We start from the raw sequence: 15096 nt of genomic DNA on the forward strand, positions 1-15096 counted from the left end.
TATACACACACACATGTACTATTTGTGTTTAAATTGACAAACAAACATAATATGCAACTTTATATATCTACATACATACATTACCAACAATTAAAAATTAACATTTTTACATAGAATGTATTAAAACAACTCATTTACAAATAAATTCCAATTAGATGTAATTTTTCATATTTCGATTCCAAATCAAAATACCTTATGAAACTATGTCTTTCATTTGACAATCAAAAACTTGAAACATCCCTGAATGAACATATTAATTAAACTTAAAGAGTTAATTTCTAAAATACATGCAGGAATGTTGCCTTCACCCATACCCTAACATTATTAATCACCACCTCATGTAATCCAAACCCAAATGAATCTAAAAATAGCTCCAATGAACAAAATTTTGAAGGCACTTGTTAATATTAATAAAGGAAGCTGTCGACGACGTAGCTTCATACATACTCTGTGCCCCAAACCACTAGCATGATGGATACTTAGCATCCTCAGCCACAGGTACAAATACCTTTACCATTACTGGACAAGCTAAAAATAAATGTGGTTACACAAGGTCTTCTTTCCTTGTAAGAATGCCTGTCCTTAGGCAAGAAATGGTGACTAAAGAAATGGCACAGTTTCTTAGAACTCTTTATATGGCTTACAAAAACCTTTCCATAATATTTTTCCTATTGTAATGATACATATACAAATACTTGTTATGGAAGAATGGTTTGAAAACAAAAATACTTGAGAATAGTTTTAAACATACACCACTTACCAAATATTTCTCCCTGACTAGCATATTCTGTCACTAAGTAAATCATATTTTCTGTTTCCATAACCTTAAAAATAAAACAAACTTATTATTGAAGAAACCTTAGTTCATGTCTGGCAAACAAGAAATACAAAGCTAAAATATGCAGCTGGTTATGAAAAGAGACGTATTACCTTGACCAACAAACATCTTTCATGTGATAAAACAAAACTGTCTTGGTTCACAAACTTATATTTGTACTTATTGATTTCTCAAATCACTAACTTGTTTGTATACCCAGTTCAGTTGCTACATGTTTAAAATCTTGATTTGTCACTAGTAATTCTGGTGTTAAATAAAGTACATTACTTCCAACCATTTTGGAGCTAAAGTATCATAATTCCTACATAATACACTGGACGTATTTGAACAATCTGCTAATAAAATAATTATTAATCCAGGCAGCTAGAAAACCTGTAATTTTTTTACATTATCTACCTTAAAAGTACTTTCAAAAACTTTACAACACATAAAGCTATGAAATATTTGCCATCAAATATTTTGACTCAAATGTAAGTTCTGAAATAATAGTTTTTTACCAATTAAAATACATAAATAAATTAAAACAGTTTTAATTTTACCAGTTTGGTTTGTTTGTTTTTGGAATTTCGCACAAAGCTACTCGAGGGCTATCTGTGCTAGCCGTCCCTAATTTTGCAGTGTAAGACTAGAGGGAAGGCAGCTAGTCATCACCACCCACCGCCAACTCTTGGGCTACTCTTTTACCAACGAATAGTGGGATTGACTGTCACATTATAACGCCCCCACGGCTGGGAGGGCGAGCATGTTTAGCGCGACGCGGGCGCGAACCCACGACCCTCGGATTACGAGTCGCACGCCTTACGCGCTTGGCCATGCCAGGCCTTTTCCAGTTTGGTAAACGAACAGCATAAATCCTAATAACATTATCAATGGCATGAACTTACTCTAATACATAAATGCTAAATAGTAAATTCTTGCAACTTTTAATTTGTTAAATTACCCACCTGATACAAACGAACTATGTTGGGGTGATTGAGCAACTTCATTATTTGAATTTCCCTAAAAATTTTCCTTAAATTCTCTTCATCTAACAGAGTCTTGTCTATAATTTTGATTGCTACCTATGAAAATTTAGAAAGCAAATAATTTGAACTTAAATTGATATAAAACATAATTCTTATTTCATAAAATATCATCTGAACACCAACAATGAAACTTCAACTAAGGAAAACTGTTTTTACTTGCATATAATAAAGTACCACTAATAAACACTTGATCTAATTAGCAACTACAAAAAAATCACATAACAAAAACATGAAAAAGTTCAGGTGATATTCAGATGCATAACATGAAATAGAGATAATAGTGGACCACTTCTGTTCTCAAGACAGCTAATATGGGTATGAGCATTGTAACCTTCTTAGGTCATCTTCAGGTTGAAATGAAATGCTGTTCTGTACCTCATTTTAATTAAAGTGTTAATACCTATACCAGCTGTCTTGAGAATGCATTTTTACTTCAAATGGGTTTCTCGTCATCACTGGTGGACCACTTGGCCCTTCAAGGATGTCTTTTCACTCCTACTGTTAGGGAAACTAGAATTATAAACCATCCTTTATTTTTTCAGGAGATAATTAATTTGCTCTTAAATTTCATAAAAGTGCCATCCTTCCTGTCTTTTCCAAATCAAAATATCCTGCTCTCATTTTACTGTCTTCAGAGTACAACATGAAGATATTAGAAAGCCAGCATAATCTTGTAAACATTTATAACATCATGTTTCATCCTTCTTTTCTCAAGAGAAAATAACCTTAACCTAACTCTACAATAAGATAATCCCTCTGTACTTGCAGCCCTCCTCTGAACGTTTTCCAGTAGGTCAACATTTTTTCTTTGTTTAGGAGACCAAAACTGTAACACTATTCTTAGCGAGGTCTTAACCAACCAAATTTTTTTATAGATATATAATTACCTCTGATAACTTCTAACGAATATATGTACAAATAGCTTTAATATTCTGTTAGCATTAATAGTGCTAGATTATGGCATTTTGAGACCTTTCACAATATTAAGTTTAAGAAACTTCATACAATAAAAAAAATTGATACATAAAAAAAATGAAAATAGGGTCCTATTTAAATAAATAATCTGACTCACATTATGATAATCCACATACATTACCTTACACTTTACAATAATTAACGATAATTTGTTATATGTCTGTTCAACTTAGCAATTAATCCAAGTCATTCTGTAGTACCCCAATACAACTAGAAATACCCAAGAGATTAAGTTTACTAATTGACTAACTATGCCCCATCAATATCTTGAGGCACTCCACTAGTCATAAGGATATCCGTTGATAAGTCTTTTGATTTTTTTTCCATTCAATCAACCTTTAATCCAATTAACTTGTCTTGCCCCAACCCTTATCATAAACAATATGAAAATCTAAGCACACTAAGTCTATAGCCTTTCCATTGTCTAGATTACAATTAATACAGCAATCAGATTAGTAAAGCAAGATTTCCCTGTTGATCGCCTTTAATGTTACCATATTTGGTTTGTAAAGCATCTTTTTTCAAATGTTATAATTTTCAGAGCAACCCTTCTTCACCCTCTCCCAAAGGAAACAACAGAAGTAACAGCCACCGGATTGCTGTCTATTGACGTACTAAATGAAAATGACAGGTTTCCCTACCTGACCTTTGACCACAAAAAGAGCGATTTCAACGGCCTAAAGCCTCTACTCGAATTGTATTGCTAGTTTTTGTTTATGTGTTTTTATTTAATAGACGTGCTTATAGATATTATATCACAACGTGTTTGCCTTTTGATGAGTTTTAACAGGAATATAATATATTTGTGACTGTTTAAGTATTTTTCGAGAAACTTGCAATTACTTGTGTTGTAACTAGCACACATTATTGTCCCAGCGATGCTCAAGCGGTCAGTCGGTTCGGTAGTCACTGTGAAGTTCGCGCGTTCGACTTAAATACATTGTACAGTTCAGTCATACTTCCATTTTGTTCTATCATCGTTCATTGTACGTTAGAGTTTTTCAATAAAGACTGTATTTTAGTCTGTTAAGTCATCTGGGAAACAGATTCCAATTATGACAAACAAGCGATTGAAACTTTCCGATATTAGACAGTTCTGCAAGCCAGTTACTAGTATTACAAGTGACAATGTAGATGCAGATAATCCAACAACCTCAAGCAAAGGAATAGAAACTTGCCATACAGAGGAAATACCATGTTCATCAGAGGACGAGTCTGAAAATGCTTCTGCAACTATTGCTCATCATGAACCACCAGATAGTTGTGAAACAAGTTTGTGCAGTAATGAAAAATCTGATACTCCACAGATACATTGTGGAAAGCCATATCATCCAGACTCACAACTAATACCCCGACAGAAAGCAAAATTTCAAAATATCAACTTCCAGGGCAAATGGTTTGATGAGTTCCCATGGCTGCACTTCGACAATCAGACTTAAAAAGTCATATGCTTTCATTGTGCCAAAGCGGAAAATAGAGGCCTTTTTACAGGGAAATTGGAGATGCCAGTGGAGTATACCTTCATATACACCGATTTTTGCAACTGGAAAAAGGCAAAACAGAAATTCAACGAACACCAATCCTCCTCTCAGCACAGATTCGCTATATCTCCAGAAGGTTCACTTGATGTAACTCCAGTGACTGTCCAGCTACATGATGGAAAAAATAAGCAGCAGGAAGAATGCAAAAGAAGTCTAGCCAAAATATTCAGAAGTTTACGTTTCTTACTGCATCAAGGTTTAGCATTACGTGGACATACTGATATGGAGGGGAACTTCCTGAATTTAATAAAGCTCCTGAATTGACAACTTACTTGTAAAAAAAAACTACATTCACATCATCCCAGGCTCAGAATGAAATAATGGACATGTTCAGCCATCAAATACTGAGGAACATAGCACATGAAGTGCAGCAAAGTAAAATCTTTGCATTAATGGTTGATGACACTCAAGATGTTACAGGTGCCGAACAGGAAGCAATATGTGTATGATATGTAGATAAGAACCTTGACGTCCATGAGACGTTTCTTGGTTTATACAGTGTTTCCAATACAACTGGTGAAACAATATCCTCGACTATACTTGATGTACTGACTAGACTCAATTTACCACTGTCAGGATTAAGAGCACAAACTTATGATGGAGCCGCTAACATGAGTAGTGTGTACAGTGGATGCCAGGCAAAAATAAAAGAGAAGCAACCGTCAGCTTTGTTTTTTCGCTGCAGAGCACACAAAGTTAATTTAATAATGTAACATGCAGTTGAAGCTTGTGAATGTGTTCGAAATTCTATCCAGTGGATACATGAACTTGGTGTCTTGCTTCAGAGGTCAGGCAAATACAAGACAATCTTTGAAAATATTGTATCGTCAGACAGCCACAATGGTCCAGTTAAATACATCCGCCCACTGTGTCCAACACTCTGGTTGTGCCGCCTATCTGCAATTACATGTGCTAATGATCACTACAGTGACATTGTTGAATCTTTGTCTGAATTAGCAAATGAAAAATCAGATGTAGCAATGAAAGCACAAGGTCTGCTGGACAGATTTGGCAAAGGAAAGACAGTTTTAGGATTGTTGATGGCTCAGCATCCATCAGCTGCATTAGAGGAACTAAACCGTGCATTCCAAGCAAAATCAGCGACAGTATCTGGCATGATTGAAGCATCTTCAATGACAGTTGAGTAACTGTGGGTATTACAAACAGAGGAAAATTACGTCAAGATATTTGATGAAGCTGAGAAAAAGTTAACTTCCCTAGATCTGGTGCCTATTGAACTACCACGCATTTGCAGAACCCCTAGAAGGATCACAGGTGATGGCTCAGCACACCATTCTGCATCAGCTAGAGATTACTACAGAAGCCAATATTTCAAATTTGTGGACACAGTCATAGAACATCTGACTACTAGATTCAATGCAGACAACAATGACTTGAGGCAATATCTGGCACTTGAGAACATGATCACATCTGACAAGATTGACAACTTGGTTATAAATTTCCATCCAGAAATCTCTGCACAATGGCTCGAGTTTCAGTTGTCCATGTTCAAAGGAACAACAAAAGCAGTATCTCTGAAAGGTGCGAAAGATGCTTACTGTGAAATGCATGAAACCAGCCAGAAGATGTTCAGTAAAGTGTTTCTTCTCATGAAAATTTTGCTTGTATATCCAGTATCCAGCTGCGAATGTGAATGCAACGTTTGCGCATTATGACATTTGAAGAGGTGGTTAAGGTCAACTATGTCTCAGTGCCGCCTCAACCATGTGGCAGTTTGTCACACTCACAAAGATGAGGTCGACAAGATAAATATAGAAGAGCTTATGAAAGAATTCATAAACAGATCATCACAAAGGAAGTCTACGTTTGGGAACATGTAGACTAGAGGACTGAATGAATATTACTTCAATGAAAAGTATGAATAATTATGTGCTACATTGAACTGATGTGTAATTTTCAAGAGTTCGCAAAGACATTTTAATTATTGTTATCAAACAACATGAACAGTTTTTCAGTAGATATAAACTTATCAAGTGTAATTACCAATTTTATTAATATTTGAAAGCGTAATTCATGCAATGAAAGTTATTAGTAACCTTGTCAGGTATAATGGCCATCTTTACTACCGTGCAGTGTGCAGGAATAAATTCATGTGGCAGTTAATTTGTGACACATTTGTCATTATTCTATTAACATTTTGAAAACTGTTCACAACACCTCAATTATACAAACCCACATGGAAACTTTGAAGTATCGTGGCAACAAGATTACTCTGTGACTGTATGTTTACAACTTTCAGGTTCACGTAATCAGAGATTACCAATTTGCAAATTGAACAGTCCACATAAGTGGTTGCAAAAATCATCCCCCCTATCGGGTGTAAAAAATCTACGCCCCTGTCCTTTAGAAACCTTGAATAAAGGTTACGAATATTACTAATATCAAAAAGAGAACATTTCAAACTCAGTTATCTCACAGTCTTCTACAATAACTTATTCTTCAAAAGCCAAATTACCATTTGTACACTATGTTTACCATAACAAAAAAACAACAACAATCAAAATATATAAATATGTGACCCCATGAAACATTTATTGAAAAATCACAAACAATTTCCTCTGTTATTGGTGATCAAAATCAATCTATTTAATGTTTATACACTGTAATCTTATACTAATCAACTTATTATGTATGCCTTTAATGATTTGGCAAGTGTTTACTCAGTGAAGTTGAAATTATTATTGTCATTTAGTATATTTATAAAGATAAATATTGTTTAATACTAATAAACTGATTTCAGCTTTGTATACACAGGTACTTCTCACAATTTAGGCTCACCAAGTTACAGACGGCCAACTGCCATTGAACCGTTAAAATTATAGAACAATCTCTTGAATAACAGTCTCATCACAAAATAGTGGGAGAAACCATACGAGTTCCATAACATGCACACTGCGTGTAAAATAAATTTTTATGAGTATTAACAGGTGTTAAAAAAACATTTTATTTAAAGCTAATGTTTTTGATAATTAATGCACAATCAACCTATAAAGGGCAATGTCCTATTACAGTTTTACTACCACTAACTTACATGACTTGTAATTTTATATGAAAATTCTTCTGGAAATAGTAGAGTCATGACATTAATTGAAGAATCATGAAGTAAGAAACCAGTAACTAAAATACTTATAAACGAAATATCCCCTGATATAACACAAAACAGTGATTAAAATTGAATTTTGGCATTGAGTTAACACTAAAATTATGATATAATATACATTTTTTTAAGTATATGCCTAGCACTTGTTTTAATGCCATTAAAAGAAATATTAAAGTGTTCGATATAACTGTCAATCATCAACTAGTATATCAATTATATCAGTATATCTTACTATATATTTATCAAGTATGTAAATGTTAATATTTAAATTCATGAACTTCCATCCAACAACAAAATTCAATTTTGCAACAGATATTCTCAAAGGGACACAAATCAAATATCGCAAAGAAATGTTATCGATTTGCTTTCACTTACAATCTTTTGATATGGATCTATCTAAACAAGCTTAACGTAACTCGCTTATTTAATAACTTAGCGCGTTAAGGCGTGCAACTCATAATCCAAAAATCACGGATTCGCATCCCCGTCGCGCCAAACATGCTCGCCCTTTCAGCCGTGTGGGCGTTATAAAGTGACGGTCAATCCCACTATTCGTTGGTAAAAGAGTAGCCCAACAGTTGGCGGTGGATGGTGATGACTAGCTGCCTTCCCTCTAGTCTTACAGTGCTAGATTAGGGACGGCTAGCACAGATAGCCCTCGAGTAGCTTTGTGCGAAATTCAGAAACAAACAAAACAAACAAATTTAATGACTCTGTAATTCATACAACTTACATGGTATGCATATACGTGTACAACACGATTATTGGAGAACAACAGGAATTAACACAGAGGCATCCAATGCTATAATTTGTTTTTTATCATCCAACTGTAATAGATTTGTTGCTAAGAGGTTTTTAGAATTACGATTTAAAAAAGCTTGCCGTTATTATGTTTAGATTAATTTAAATCTTTACATGTTAAAAAAATTACCTGATATACGTGAATCTCTCAGAAGTGAATCCACAAAAGAGAAAAATAATAAGTACATCCATTATGAATTTTGCCTCAAAACATTTATACCCCTTTCAATAAATTTATATTTACATTTTATATGTTTGTTTGTTTGTTTGAATATCACGCAAAGCTACTCGAGGGCTATCTGCGCTAGCCGTCCCTAAGTTAGCAGTGTAAGATTAGAGGGCAGGCAGCTAGTCATCACCACCCACCGCCAATTCTTGGGTTAGTCTTTTACCAACGAACAGTGGGATTGATCGTCACATTATAACGCCCCCACGGCTGGGAGGGCGAGCATGTTTGGCGCGACCGGGATTCAAACCCGTAACCCTCGGATTACGAGTCGAACGCCTTAACCCACCTGACCATGCCGGGCCTACATTTTATATACATTGATAAATGTAACCATTTATCTTTCATATTTTTAACATCCTATCCACTAACAGTTCGTTATTGTGAACATTATTTCATTTCATATCATATTTTTCTGTATTTTACGTCTTAAATGAAATTCAGGGTTATTTACTATTTTATATTAGTTCATTTAAATAAACTTTACTTTTTAAAAAAACACAATTATCATAACAACAAGAATATGATATATATATAAAGAAAGAACGAGGTAACTGACCGATAGCTGACCAATGCAAATCAAATAAACACAATATAACCATAGAAAACACCCAAATACTAAATAAAGAAACAAACATAAACAAACGCAAAATTAAACAAGCCTTACTTTTACAACAACTCAAGCCCAAAATAAACCAACACAAAGGAACGCCTTTATACCTATATTAATAAGTATATCCAACAGCTAAGCACGCCCTCTACATTCCTACACTCAATTACACAACCCCCTTGAAACATGTGGTCAGCTATCGGTCAGTTACCTCTTTCTTTCTTTGTGAACCTCACGATGGCCGAAGAAGGTCGAAACGTTGTTCGCTCATCTACATAACAATTTTCTCAACCCAAACCAGCCGTTCTTACATGTATATGAGTGTAGGAATGTAGAGGGCGCGCTTAAGTGTTCCTTTATATTGGTTTATTTAGGGTTTAAGTTGTTGTATAAGTAAGGCTTTTTTAATTTTGCGTTTGTTTATGTTTGTTTCTTTAATTAGCATTTGGGTGTTTTCTATGGTTATGTTATGTTTATTTGATTTGCAGTATTCGGAAACGTGTAAAGGTGACTTTTTGTGTTCTTTGAATCTGGTTTCCATTTTTCTACTTGTTTCTCCAACATAGAAGTCGTGGCAGTTATAACATTGTATTTTATAAATAATGTTGGTGTGGTGTTTGTCAGTGTAGTTTTTACATAGTATAGACCTTAGTTTTGTGCCTGGTTTTTGAATAAATTTGGTATTAACTGGAATGTCATATTTTGTTAGTAGTTTTTGCCAAATGTTGGTTATTTGTCTGCTGATGTCGGGAATATATGGTATACAGCAGTATATGGTTTCGTGATTTTTTGATTCGTGAGATATATTTACTTTTGTTCGTTGATTTTGCTTTCTGTCTAGGTGTGTGTGTATAATGTTTTCTACGGTTTGTGGAGGAAACTTATTGATGTTGATGAAGTATTGTTTTATTTTGTCTAATTCATCGTTAATCTTATCTGGTGAGCATAGTTTTATGGATGTGTTTATTTGGTTTATTAGTATGTTTAGTTTATGGTTTTTTTCATTTGCTGAGTCCCAAGGAATGTATAGTCCAGTATGGGTGATTTTTCGATGCATTTCTGTTTTGAATTGTGTGTCAGTTCTTGTAATTTTGAGGTTAAGAAATGATATTTGATTGCTTTCTTCCTGTTCACATGCGAAGTTAATGTAGGGATGTATAGAGTTAATGTGATTGAAAAAAATTACGTGTGTATTCTGTAGATGTGAATCCCGCAATCGTGTCATCTACATATCTGTACCAGTATAGTGGTGGATGTAATGCTGTGTTAATTGCTTGTGTTTCAACTTGTGTCATAAAAATATTGGCTAGAATTGGTGATACTGGGTTGCCCATGCTTAGGCCATTTGTTTGTATATAGTTGTGGTCGTTGAACATGAAGTTTGTCCTTATCGTGGTGAATTCCATGAGGCTTGCTAATTTGTTGCTGGGAATGTCTATTGATGGGTCAAGGTCTCGGATATATAGTTCTAAGGCTTTCTTGCAGGCTTCAGCGGTTAAGACGTCTGTAAAGAGGGATATAACATCGAAACTGGCCATTAAGGCTTTATGATTAAGTTGATTAAGATTAGACTTGAAATTAAAAGAGTCTTTGATGATTGAGCTGGCTGATGTTACATATTTGGAGAATGCCCATGCTATGTATTTACCAAGATTGTAATTAAACGATTCATATGTGGACATAATTGGTCGTAATGGACAATCTGGTTTATGAGGTTTGAGGATGCCGTATATTTGTGGTGTGCATGAGTCGGTTTTACGTAGGTAGGAATAAAGTGTCTGTGAAATTGTGTTGGCTTTTTTTCATTTGTAGTAGTATTTTGTTTAGTTGCGTTTCGTGTGTCTTTGTTGGAATTGTGTATATTGGTTTAAATTTGTTAGTGTCTGATAGGATGTTCTTCATTTTTTGGATGCATTCATTCGTGTTCATTATGACTACAGCGTTTCCTTTATCTGGTTTTAGAATTTTTATGTTTTTGTCTTGTTTTAGGTTTTTAATTAAATTAATGCCTCTTTTTGTAAGATTGTTTTTTAGTTTTCTGTTTTGTGAAATTATGTTGATGGTTTTGTGAGAACATTCTTTGAAAAAATCGTTTAAGATGTTGTTTTTAGGTGTTTCTGGAAAATATAAATTTTTAATTTTTACCTGGGAAGTTTGGCTGTTGGATGTCAATAAAATTATCTAAGTTGTCTTCTTTCTGGTGGTTGTTTTTGGTTGTTTTCTTATTTTTGTTTTCTGTAGAATGTATCACAAGTCTCCTGGCTAGATCTTCTAAACATGTTTTGATTTCTATGGTTGGAATGTACCTAGGTGCTATCGTGAAGTTGAGTCCTTTGTTAAGTAGATGTATATCGTCTGTGTTTAATTGTCGGTTGGATCTGTTAATTATGAGATTAGTCAACGGTTTGTCGTGTTGGTGTCTTTTCTGTTGTTTGCATTTAGTTTTTCTAGTTCAGTTACACAACCCCCTTCAAACATGTGGTCAGCTATCGGTCAGTTACCTCTTTCTTTGTGAACCTGACGATGACCGAATAAGGTCGAAACGTTGTTCGCTCCTCTACATAAAAAAGAAAATTCAACCCAAACCAGCCGTTTTTACATGTATATTTTTCTCTACAAGTGGGTTTTCTCGTTATCACTGAAGAATATGGTGCAATTTGTAATACACAGTAAGTCAAAAAGTTTAAAATGTGGAACAATAAAAATGTAACACAAATGAATTTGTAAATTCTCTTGTTATAGTTTCAAATTCTCTTGTTATAATGTATTACGATATTCTGATAAAATATCTATTGTTTCAACACACAATAATCTTAACCATTCAAGATAATATAGTAGGAAACTTTGACACATACTCTGAACATTAAATTTTTTGAAGAACAATATTGTTATATTGCCCTAAACACCATAATAATTTTGTAAATATTTTGTAGACAGTTTGCTTTTAGCCAGTTAATAAGACGGAATATAATAATTTACATGACTTCACCACGTTATACATAGTTGAAACAACTTAGCAGACATCTTACTGTTAATGTTCATTTCTTAGTCCATGTAAATTTCTCACAGTCAACCAAATTGTGCTACCTAATACTGAACGTGACCAGTTATCAACCAAGCTGGTCTTGGCGAAAATGTACTTGGAAATCTACATTCAGAATCCAACATGTTCCTGAAACAGCTATTCTAAGTAAATATTTACCTCTGAAGTTTGGCTTCTTTATCTGATTAACATTATTCTCATTGGAATGTAAAAATGAAATAATGAAATGGTCACTCTATCACATGCGTTGTCCTGTCTCAATTTCTGAAAGCTCCAGTTTTATACAAACATGCTACTTTTCTTCCTGATCAATAGTATTCTGTATTTTAGTTATATATTCATCGTCTTGTTGCTCTACTCTATCATGAGCCACCAGATAGCGCTGACTTTAATAGCCAATCACTCTGTTTGGAGAACTCACTTTTTTTTTCTAGGCCCTTAGTTTCCTTTCCAAGATGCACGTTTCCCACCTCATGGAAAAGTGAGTCTGGCTGATGGACACCATCTTCCATTTTCAGACTCTAGTCTTCTAGCCACAAGTAAATTTAAATAGTGGGCTTAGAAATTTTTATATTGACACCCATTCAGTGCCAAGACATTTAGTTTTTATATTGTCACGATAGCTATCATTCATTAAATTCTCTTAAATTTTCTCACGTTCTAAATGCAAAGTTATCGGAGGGAGAATGTGTCCATAATCTTGGAATAAACCATGTTTTGCGTCATCTTCTTGATTTATTGGCAGGGTCCTAAATACTCGAAGAATTCTTCAAGTCTGAGGTAAGAACCCTATATGTCCTAAATACAATAGTACCAACAATTTATCGATTTATCTTTACTAATATGATTTTAATTGTCTTGGAAACAACTCTTCAGTCTCAAATATGTGCAAGAATATAGAGATGGTGTGAGTTACGTGGCATTCTGGAAAGTTCTGGTGGAACTTAAAGGTTTTATTATTCAGAATAAGCTTTGTTTTCGTTTAGTAAAATTCGTTACTGCAAATTACTACTGTGAAAGTTGACCAGTTCAATGTAATAAATAAATAGCACTTTTGTTATTGCGTTTTACTCACCACTGACTTCAAGCACGAATGGTTTGGTAAAATAAAAATGTTTTGTTTTCATTTTGTGTCAATTTCATTCATTTCTATTGAACAAGACTATTTACGTTTTACTCTCAAGGCCCACCTTCCCTATGATGTTTACCAAAGGTTATTACATTATTGAGATCATAAATAATGTTAACGTCAGATTAAAATATAATTAAAGTTTCTATCACTACATAGGTCAAACACTTTATTACTATAAATACAAATACAACAGAACAAATTGTTCAGTGATAAGATCAAGTTTAAAAATAGACAAAACTGAGATAATCCTACAAATATCATCTTCTGTCCTGTTTGGACATGTTCATCTAGAACATGCAAATAATTATAAAAACTTGTTCTAAACTTTACTTTGTTTATTTATTAAACACAAAGCTAGACAACAAACTATCTTTGCTGCTTATGAAAAGTCAATTTCAAGCAATGTTTACAGCCCTACTGCTGAGCTGGGAAATGTAACTTATATTATGTGGAAAGAACAGAAGCATATTTTTAAAGCTGTTAAAGTACAGAAATCAATATTTTTGGTTTTTATTGATATACACGAACAGAGATCAGTACTTTACAACATTCAAGGTCAAATGTTAATATATATATATATCTAAGCAGTTGCCAGCCGTTAGATATATCTAGCTATGAATGCTACGTCACTATGACATTTTATATTGCTCTTAACTCACTCTTAATTTCTTATAAATATGTTAACAAATGAACGAGTCATAACTAAGTCTGCTTGCCACGTCAGTGACGTCCGATATAAGTTATTAGACATTAGCAATGAACACTTCGTGTGAGCTGACTCGGTACAAACCGGTTTTCAGAATACCTCTGCTGTATCATTCTGAGAATAAGAACCATGAATGAACTCATGATGTTCCAAAGAAAATACCTGCAATTACTATTCATGGTAAAATCAGTGAAAACCTTACACATAGCCCTTTTACAAATTGATATGTTCTAATTTTCTGATTCGATGTCAGTTCTTATCGGCTAAAAGTTACTTGTTAACGTGATGACAAAACTTGGTACGTTTATAGTCTTTTTTGTTTTTTCTTTGTTTTGGAATTTCGCACAAAGCTACTCGAGGGCTATCTGTGCTAGCCGTCCCTAATTTAGCAGTGTAAGACTAGAGGGAAGGCAGCTAGTCATCACCACCCACCGCCAACTCTTGGGCTACTCTTTTACCAACGAAAAGTGGGATTGATCGTCACCTTATACGCCCCCACGGCTAGGAGGGCGAGCATGTTTAGCGCGACGCGGGCGCGAGCCCGCGACCCTCGAATTACGAGTCGCACGCCTTACGCGCTTGGCCATGCCAGGCTCCTTTCAAATATACATACAACTGAAATGTTGTTGATTGGATGCAGTTATCATGACCTTATGATGAAGCACTAAAACAGTCACTATGAATACATAAACCTGAAATTACCTCTATTCAATGACTTCCATGAACACACAAATATATACGTATAATTATGAATGTAATTCGAAGTGTGAAGCATAATAAATGCAATAAGTTTTATAGATCACGCTTACAAGAATAATTTTATTTACACACATAATCAATGTAGAAACCATTGTTCCAAAATTGTCCACTTCCCCCAATGGACGCTGTCTACTTAACTGCTGAACCAATGATCGGCTCCATGTTTAATCAAACTGAAATTTTAAAAACCTAGGGGTGCTAAAGCAATAGACTTTTTCAGTGTATAAAATATTTTATTTTTAGTGCAATAATTCTATATAGACTTAACCTTATAAATGAGTATCAATAAAAGTTGTATTTATTCAGTACTTGCGCGATA

At 34.2% G+C, this 15096-nt stretch overlaps 1 pseudogene across 1 annotated transcript in view; it reads right to left on the bottom strand.

Moving 5' to 3' along the window:
* LOC143231656 (serine/threonine-protein kinase SIK3-like) overlaps positions 1 to 15096 on the bottom strand; it is a 79511-nt pseudogene that overhangs the window by 22550 nt on the left and 41865 nt on the right. Inside the window, exons 3-4 of the transcript XR_013017099.1 lie at positions 1783 to 1899; positions 761 to 824 (exon numbers count right to left, since the gene is read on the bottom strand). The product of XR_013017099.1 is annotated as a serine/threonine-protein kinase SIK3-like (transcript). The remainder of the gene's footprint in view (positions 1 to 760; positions 825 to 1782; positions 1900 to 15096) is intronic.

The sequence above is a fragment of the Tachypleus tridentatus genome, chromosome 11, assembly GCF_004210375.1.
Source record: "Tachypleus tridentatus isolate NWPU-2018 chromosome 11, ASM421037v1, whole genome shotgun sequence".
In the NCBI taxonomy this organism is placed as follows: Eukaryota; Metazoa; Arthropoda; class Merostomata; order Xiphosura; family Limulidae; genus Tachypleus; species Tachypleus tridentatus.